The 9,934-nt window shown below is 41.1% G+C and overlaps 1 pseudogene; it reads left to right on the top strand.

Moving 5' to 3' along the window:
• The first annotated feature begins 4,377 nt into the window (after nt 1-4,377).
• On the top strand, nt 4,378-4,557 carry LOC110320012 (annotated as a pseudogene).
• The last annotated feature ends 5,377 nt before the right edge of the window (nt 4,558-9,934 follow it).

The raw sequence follows: 9,934 nt of genomic DNA, 5'->3' as shown, positions 1-9,934 counted from the left end.
AAAGACAATGGCATTTTAAAATAAAAATAGAGCTTACTGCCCTTGAATATGGGGTACCCTTCAACACAAATTCCTTTAACTAGATTGCTGAATATTATAAACAGGACTGACGATACAGAATAGCAGCACATGTAATATTCTACATTCTGTGGCTTATCCTATAAATGACAGTAAATGGGGTTAAAGTTCTGACTACCAGGTAGGATGAAGAGGGGGAAAAAAATCTAAAGTATGCAATCTTTAAATGCATCTATGTGGTGGTCTGAATGAAAATGGTCCCCATTGGCTCATAAGGACTAATATTATTAGGTAGTGTGTCTCAGTTGGAGGAAGTGTGTCACAGTGGGTGGGCTTTGAGGTTTCAGATGCTCAAGCCAGGCCCAGAGTCTCATTGTCTCTTCCTGCTGCCTGCTGATCCAAATTCAGAAAGCTCAGCTCCTTTTGCAGCACCATGTCTGCCTGCAGGCTACCATTCTTCCTGCTATGATGACAATGACTAAACCTCTAAACTTTAAGCCCTCCCCCAATTAAATGTTTTCCTTTGTAAGAGTTACTGGGACCATGATGTCTATTCACAGCAACAGAAACCCTAAGATGTTCTTTCAAAAACAAAAGGAATATCTAAATTAATATATTTTAATGACTTAAATGTAACCCCAGAGAACTCTTATCACTGAAAACAGAATTTTATTTTTTTATCCACCTGGACTTAAGCTAGGACCTCCAATAGTCTGAGCCAGAGTCTTACCACTGTAAAACAACTCCTGTCCACCTTTTATTTTTAACTTTGAGATAGGGTCTCACAAAGTTACCCAGATAGCCTTGGGTACCTCTGTGTAGCCATGGCTGCAGCTGACCTTGTGATTTTCCTGGTCAGCCTCCGAAACAGCAAGAATTATAGGCTGTACCACCAGCTCTGACTGTATTTTTTAACGTCTTAGTCACAAGTATGTATTATACAATTTTTGCTTTAGTCTTCAAATATCCGGTCTCTCCATTGTGCATACCTGCAACATTACCAAAAAAAAAAAAAAAAGGTTTTCATGCAAATTCTTAGCCAAGAAATGCCAGATTTTGCTCAAAATGGGAATCTAGAAAAAAAAATCTATGAGAAGGAAAAATACCTAAAACTCAACAAGAAAAGATAAGTTTTAACCACACATGAAAGACTACTTCAAAAGCTTTTTCTATGTAAAATATGGCTCAGCAGTAAGTAGCATGCTCACCAAACCTGTGAAAGGCCTTGGGGGTCCATCTTCAGCAGAGCCAAGTCAAAAACAAGAGTATCCAAAAAGTATCACTCTAAACTGATACATACTTAATCATGATTGCAAACGACAGAGGAGGAAGAGTGTCCATAAAGTATCCCTCTAAAGAGAAAGACATGCCCTCAAAACTACAAAACAACAAAGGAGGAAGTGTCCAAAAAGTATCACTCTAAAGTGATAGACATGCGCTCATGATTCCAAACTTTCTATGAGAAACACAGTATCCAGAAGTTCAAGTCTTACAGCTAAAATTCAGATTCTTAATTCACTCAAACAATATCAAACAGGCCCTGTACAACTGGGAAAGTACTTGTGCAAGCATCATTAGGACCTATGTTCATCTGGATCCCATTAAACCCTGTAAAAAGTGGAGTATGGTGCTGCAAGGTAGATCCCAAGGGTTGTTGGGCAGCCAGGGTCATCCCCTCTCCCTTCTCCAGTCCTTAGAGTACATAGGAAACAAGATTCCTCTCATCAGGGTAGAGGAATGAAGCCAACCAAACACTGTGTCCTTCAGTCACTTGAGACAAATCTTCTCCCTTCCCCAGCTCTCATTCCACTACTTGGCACTGTTTAAGAAAGCGTGAGCCTTAAGGGGAAAAGCTCAACAAATGTGGGTGTTACCTAGAAGGGAAAAGGAAACCCTAACAAGCCTAGGGAATGAACAGAAATCCAGGACTGGTCTCTGAGCTAGTACACAATCCTTTTTTATGCTGACTGCAAGTTACTTGAGACTGCCTTATGAGACGGCTCTAATCACTATCTCTTCTCCGGGGTTTACTTCAAACTTCAAATTAGAGATGAGAGCTACCTACTAAAAGCAAGTTTACCTCTACTCAAACTCTTGGAGCACCTGTCTTTCTCTCAGTCTCTTATACCTGAATATAAACACCTCAGCTGCAGGGTTGAAGTTGAGGGTAAGAACTACAAAACCTACTTTAAGTTACTAGAAAACCTGTTAAAATGAGCTAGAAGCAGTAAGGGAGTGTTGGCTGGTACCTGTGCGCTCAGTCCTGAGGAATCTGAGTTAAGAAAGATACTCTTCAGGTCAGCCTGCGATAAACAACAAAATCTGGTTTCAAAGGACAACATTCATGAGAGCCTATGCTAAAGAAGGTCAAAAGATGGTGCTGTGGTACAAACCAACTTTGTATGCAGAAGCACCACCTTAGTGGGAGGCTAAAATAACATCAGAGGAGCAAGTCTTTATGGCCTGGAATCAGGCAGTGTTTCTTAAACATGGCTAAACCCACCACTAACAAAAGGAGAAAGCCAACTGGCATCCCAGGTTTTCAACCTTCTAATCCAATGGGCAGAAGAAGTCACCCCAGAGAGAAGAGTCTATAGAATTGCTCCAGAAGGGACTTTGCACCTAAAATCCAACTCCGTTAGAAAGAGGCAACTGTAAATTACAAGCAGGCACTCCACAGAGCACTCAGAGGGTCAGTGAGCAGTCCATGACCCAAATGCCCAAACAGTAATGAATCTGGGAGACTAAAACTCAGATCCTGCTTGAGGGGCAAGGAGAGAGGGGTAATGCTGGTAACTACGTCCTTAAAAGGTTGACTATATAACTGGCAGGTACCAAGATTCTGAAAAAATGAAAATGCACACCAAAGTATGTATGTGTGTGTGTATATATATATATATATCCTAAATGCACACATTACCAATTACTACAACAGTAACTCATTCTAAATTCTAGGTGGGTCTATGCATCACAGCACACATCTTTACATCTTGCATTCAGGAGGCAGAAGCAAGAGCGGATCTATCAGTTTTAGGCAAGTCTGGTCTACATGGCAATTCTAGGCAAGCCTGGGCTATATATTAAGAGTACCTCAAAAATAAATACGATAAAAAATAAATTCTAGGTAGTTAAGAAAAGGTATACATAATGTGGGAAGGAGACATGCTAGCAACTGTTTTCATGATAATTAATAATACCACCCTAAAGTATTCAAGTTTTAGACTTTCTAATTTAAAACAGGCTTTTAACAAAACATTTTTATTTTATGTACACTAGCATTTTGCCTGTATGTACACCTATGTGATGCCATCAGGCAGAACTTCTGGAACTGGAATTACAGACAGTGGTCAGTTGCCATGTAGGTGCTGCAAATTAACTAAACCCCGTCCTCTGGAAGAGCAGTCAGAAGTGGAGCCATCTCTCTAGTCCCCTAGACTTTTAAATTTAAAAGTAAAGAAATTGTCCTTCAGGCTGGTGAGAATGCTCTGCAGGTAAGGGTACTCACCATCAAGCCTGATGACCTTGAGTTTGACCCCTGAAGCCAGCCCATATGTTAGGAGAAAACACATTTCTTGAGTTGACCTCTGATTTACAGTATTATGCTACAGACAAACACACACACACACACACTCACACACACACACACACACACACACACACACACCATGCGCATGCACGTTTTATTTTTTAGTAATTTTTAAATCAAAATTACTCTTCATAATGACATGCTTTTATACTTACATAATCAGCGTAAGAAGAATGACTTTTATAAACTGTAGATGGTTAATAACTGTACTGACCTAATAAAGCTGGTATGATAGAAAGCACAACTTGAAAAGAATGTCCGCGCTGGGAATGCCTGCTCCTTCATAGAGACAGGAAGACCTGCTAAAGCACAGCTGGATCCCAACAAGGGTATTTTTTAACATGTTACCAGTCTAAATTCTGCCAGGACCACACTCAGAGAGGTATTACACTTCAGGATCATCTCAAATTATCCTTTAGAGAATAAACCATGTAATATTAAGGATACAGCAATCACTCATCAGACTTCATTTATCAAACAGATGTTCACTAATAAAATTAAGATACAAGGGAAGCAGCCTAACTGTTGTGTAGGCTACAACGCAAAGACTGCTGCTAAGCTGAATGCAGGCTGCAACCACTGCAACTTCAGAACCAAGATGCCCTTTGCACCCAAGCACAAAGAAGCCAGCCTTCTGTGCACAACCCGGGGCTAAAAACTAACAGCCTGAGGATGGAGTCACTGGTAAACACTGGACATGCACAAAAATGCAAGGGAGAAGCTTTTGCATGCTCAGAGAAGGGACACTTCTTCCAGTCGTGGAGGCACTAACAATGGACACTCAGAAAGATGTTCAACCACCAAAGCAGCAGCCAATGATACAACATATTTGTGGAGAGTGTCACACGGAAAATGAGATAAAGTCGAGGGATCCAATCAGATGCAGAGAGTGTGGATACAGAATCATGTACAAGAAAAGGACTAAGAGACTGGTGGGTTTTGATGCTCAATGAAATGGGGGAGTTCAGAAATATCTTCATTCATACATTTGCCTCATTGACGTTTCTCTTTAATGTATAGCGTTTGGCTTAGTTTACTTAATGACTACAGCTGTATGCCTATGATTTCATTTAGAAATGCAATTGTATTTTAATATTTTGTATAAAGGAAATTTTGGTTCAGTATATGGCTTAATTTATTGTTCTTGTAATTCCTCACACAGTGAAGATTAAAAGTGTTTCCCCAAACCACAAAAAAAAAAAAAAAAAGCAAGCTATGGTAAAACATGGACGGGCTTAATAGAGCAAAGCTGTGTGTACATCTTGAAACAAATTACGTTACCATTCCTACTAGATCCTATAGTGTTGGATTACTGTTCTTGACACAGGTAAAACGACCACCCTAGAAACAGGCTATTCTGGACACAGGAGCTGTCTCGGAGAGGTGAAGTGGATGCATTGTGTGATGGCTTTAAGGAGTAAGAGCAAGGACCAGGCATTACTATTTACTCAGCTGTGGCCACATTACACTGAAAATGATACAGCCAATCTCACTGATCTACCAGCTCAAGGTCAACTTCTGAATGCTGCCAAAAGTGTGGAAGAACACATTCACTGGTGTGCAGCCACACTGAAGAGCAAGACATCTCAAATCTGTTGTTTAAACAAGATGGACAAAACTAAAGCAAGCCTTAACACAAAGCTGAGAGCACAGAGAAGTCAATGACTTTGGTTTTTAGTCTCTAAGCAGTAGAGAAAGCAAGGTGGGTGCAGTGAGAGAAAAGTGCTCAAGTGCTAATTCAGAAGAAAGCTCACAAGAAAATCAGCAATGAGAGTAACAACTGTGGCAACACCTTAACTGAACATGCTGCAGATGTGTGAATGCTTGCCCAGGTTTTAAGAGAATGAACTAGTCTGACAGGTTACCAACAGACAGGGCTACATAGTTAAGACACTATCTCTGAAAGCTACAGGCTGCAATACAAAATAAAAAATGGCTTGGCTGGCTGTGCCTGTGTTTTGTAGAAGTCCTTGATAAACAAAGGTGCACACAGGTCATCAGATGCTACTAATGACGACTCAACCTGACAAGTAACTGCTGCTGTGGCGGGAGTACTCAAAGTGCTCCATGATCAGCAACACAGGAGGACTGCTTTCAGGCTCCATGAAGCCTCGGACTGCCACTGACAGGAAAGCCCTTCAGTGACTGCTGGTAATACTGCTCTGATGCTAGGCTTAAGCATAGTGCCACTGGAGATATAAGGTCTCACTCAAGTCTAGTACTGGCTGAGGCTCAACCAGACAAGAGAGAAAAGCAGCAATCACTGAGGGCAGAGGAACTTCTGATGGCTGGGGTAGAAGTTCAGGTTCATCAATCCGCTGCCCAGCAGTAAATACCTAAGCAGCCAGATTTTGTTATTAGGCACTGAAGCCTTCAATGTGAAGATCCAAGGTTGAGCCTAAGGCCATATCCTAACTCAGTGTAATATGTAAGCCATATCAACTAAGATTATTCATCACCTGATCAAAGAGAGTATGTTCCATTACCAATCTAGGGTTCTTCCAGGCAGTATTACCAAGAGACCACACTGAATGAGTTAGTTACTCTAAGTGAAAGTCTCTAAGTGAAAGTTTAGGAGACCCCAGCCAATGACATGCCACTCACCCTACTGGCCACCAGTAAGAATCACTGAAGACCTTGAGAAGTTCTCTCAAGGGGCTACAGAAGACAAAATTCTGTGTGTGTCTCCTGGGACCACTGTGTGAAACTGTAACTCACAATATGGCGACTATATTCACACACAACTCATCCTGTTGACCACATCTGTGTTTCTACCTGTCTCGGATGGAAGGTGGAGAAAAGCCGCCCAGCACCAGCCATGTGTGACAGCCTCTGGTGACAGCAGCCAAGGCTATCTCAGTCCTGTCCTGATAGAGCTGAGCACAAAAGATACAGACTCGCCGGGACAACAAAGTTGTTACTGGATTTGTTCCTTATGCTGAAATCATGGGTTTTTCACCTGGGCACCAGATATTAACATCAGGCTCAGCTACATTTCCAAATTATCGACTTACCTAGTTCCTGAGTCCTCAAGACCAATGACTGATTAATCAAGCAGAAAAAGGATGAAAAAATCTGGCACAGCTTACTACCGTCTTCATCTATAATACGAACGTGTTTTATTTTTCTCTATCAAACAAACAAGTAGCTGCTTCATATAAAACATAAAACCTGAGGGCTGAAAATGGCAACGGGCTGCCCTCTGCTTTACTCACAGCAATGTCCCTGAACCTAGGAAGGGGCTAACCTGCCCTCTCCTGTACCACAAGGCTCTTCCTTTCCTTTTTAAGCTTCTCTTGTAAGAAAGATGTCAATTGTTTGTAATACATTTAGAAATTTAATTTTTAAAAAATGACAATTTGGTTTTGAAAAACCCAGAAACTTAAATACTGCCAGGGCTCTCAGCTGGCATGTTACTACTGATACTCCCAAAAGATGCCTTGAGCCTCCATGATGTCCACAGTTAGAAATACCCTCCGAGTCCTTCCAGCTTCACTGAACCCCTCCCTTCTAAGCACTTTCGGATGCTGACGAGCACCGTCTCCTCTGCTTAGGTATCACATCTCAGCCACTGACCTCAAGTGCACGGTGGCTCAGTGCCTTAGAACTCCCAGCACAACCTCAAACACTGAAACACATGCTCAGCACACATACGTACAAAGACACAATGATGTAACCTTGGTTGCATCGCAGAACTACAACAAAATCCTGACAGGCCTTAGCAGAAAAATAGACTGAATAAAACTATCTAACTTTACTCTACATTAAATTCTAAGAATACCAGAATGGGTAATTCAAACCTCACTTTAACAAGTACAACTACAGTTCTCTTGAAAAATACATTTGTGTAAAATAACGGGCCATTTGTTTTCAAAATGAATCTGTCATTGACAAAACATGATGCATTAAATATCTTTGGATGGAGCCCGGTAACTTTAATCTGACCGTTCAGGAGGTGGAGCTAGCTAGATCCCTGGAAAAGTAAGGCCAGTCTGACTATACAGTGAGTTCTCCAACATCCAAGGACACGCAGTTATGACCCTATCCACAAAAAAAGAAAACACACACTGGAAGCCACCTTAGTGCTAACATGCCAGATTGTCCTCTGGCCTCCACATACATGCCATGTGTACACACACACACACACACACACACCCTAGTTAAAACAAAGAAAGTACTGAAAGCAGGCATGGTAGCATGCTTTTTAAATCCCAGCACTAGGAAAGAAGGCACAGAATGAGGAGGAGCTCCAGGCCAGACTGAGTTACACAGTGATTTTCTAGGCTAGCCAGGTTATAGCCCTGTCTCAAAACAAATACTTCTTTGCTGTGGGCTGTGTCTCAACATGCTGCTGCCTAAATACTATACAGAGCTTCAATTTGTGTTCAGTTTCCACAAATTCCCTTAAGAACAAAAACCATTCTTCCAGAGTATAGCCAACATTACAGAAATAGCAAAAAATTCAGAAGCTCTGACTGTTTAAAATTATCTCCTTTGTAATATCATTGGTTAAAATCACTCTGTGAGAACTATAAGTGACTGCTTAATGTAATATCTTATCTGCCTGCCCTTTATAGATTGTGAAAGAAAAAAGATCCTACCTATTATTTATAGGTTTTTAATTTTTTACATTTTTACTATTGTATATGTTTGCCTATTATTTACAGTTTATGGACAGGAAGGCAGGCAGGTAGATAGAGTGGACATGTGTGAGTGTGTGTGTGTGTGTGTGATGAATAGTGCATGCATGGAGATCGGAGCATGAAGAATCTGTTCTCTCTTTCCACCTTGTAGGTCCCAGGGATCACACTCAGGTCAGTAGGCTTGGCTGCACACATCTTTACCTGCTCAGCCATCTCATGAGCGCTTATCTTTCCATGCTTCAATTGCTAATATGATGCTAGACATATGTTACTGTATAAATACAAAGCTTTTATTGTTATTGCTAGTTTTCCACACTTCGTAGTAATGTATGAAACAATATCCACATTTCAACATTTCAGAAGCAAATGAAATTCAGAATACTCCAGTAACTAAAGCACAGGAAATTTCCTGTTCTGACTTTATTTTTGATGGCTTCCAAAGACCAGACAATTAAAAAATAGCCATGTGAAACTCTATAAATATAGTCAATTTAAGGAGCTTGGAAAATATGGTTTACAGCTGTTTCAGATGGTAGTATAGTGCTACAAAAATGACCAAGATTATAATCAAGCCAATCGTTCCCAATTAGTGGTAACTTCATGATTTTTATAAACCTATTAAAACATCGAAAATCTTGGAACAAATATAAAAATAAAACTTGTGAAATTAATACTCATTTATTATTACTTAAATGGACAGTTGTAAATTTTAAGTCAGTCTGTGCACACTCACAGCATGAGCAAGTGTGAGTGCAGATGCCCAAAGTCTAGAACAAGATGGCGGATGTCCTGGAGCTGGAGTCCCACCTCGCTCACGCTCACACTCACACTCACCTGCGTAGTGCTGGCCTCAGGCTTCCACTCCTCGTACATTCAAATCAGATCTTAAACATTATCACTGACTTTTTATATATTTATTTCTATTTTATGTTTATACATGCTTGTCTGCATAGCTGTTTGTACACTGTGTGCATATCTAATGGCCAAGAGGGCCAGAACAGGACCCTGGATCCCTAGGACAGAGAGTGCTGAGGTACCATATACAGACTTGGAGGGGCTGGGAGCTGGCCCTGGCCCTCTGCAAGAACTCTCTGCAGCCCAAGATCACTATCACTTTTCACCTACTGAATGCTCATCTTGGCTGACCAAAAGGTGTGGGTTAACTGAAGTTATTGAGGTTACATAGGCCCACAGCTCAGGGAGGAAAACAATGCGATATAAGAATGTTGTCACTGTTGTAAAAATCAAGTTCCATACAACTTTTACAATTCTTCTTAGGAACCGTCACATGATAAATCAAAAGGTGCAAAGGAAGCCAGGCATGGTGGTATATGCCTTTAATCCCAGCACTCCAGAGAGCAAGGAATCTCTGTGTGGGGTTACGGGTCAGAGGTACTGACAGACTGGTGGGCTAACACAGCAAATTCCAAGTCAGCCAAAGGTGCATGGTGGGACACTATCTTTTGTTTAATCGGGGGTGGGGGTTGGGGGGGAGGGTGATTAGATGAAGATAATCATAAAGAGGGAGCCATAAGAGGAAACAATTCTTGTCCATGGGTACATGAAATCAAGTATTTTTAGAACATAAAAGTGGCAGAAGTTTAATCATAAAAGGTATTACATCAAGCCGGGCGTGGTGGCGCATGCCTTTAATCCCAGCACTTGGGAGGCAGAGACAGGCGGATTT

The sequence above is a fragment of the Mus pahari genome, chromosome 4 (assembly GCF_900095145.1).
Source record: "Mus pahari chromosome 4, PAHARI_EIJ_v1.1, whole genome shotgun sequence".
Lineage (NCBI taxonomy): Eukaryota > Metazoa > Chordata > Mammalia > Rodentia > Muridae > Mus > Mus pahari.
This window is presented reverse-complemented; position numbering and strand designations above follow the sequence as displayed.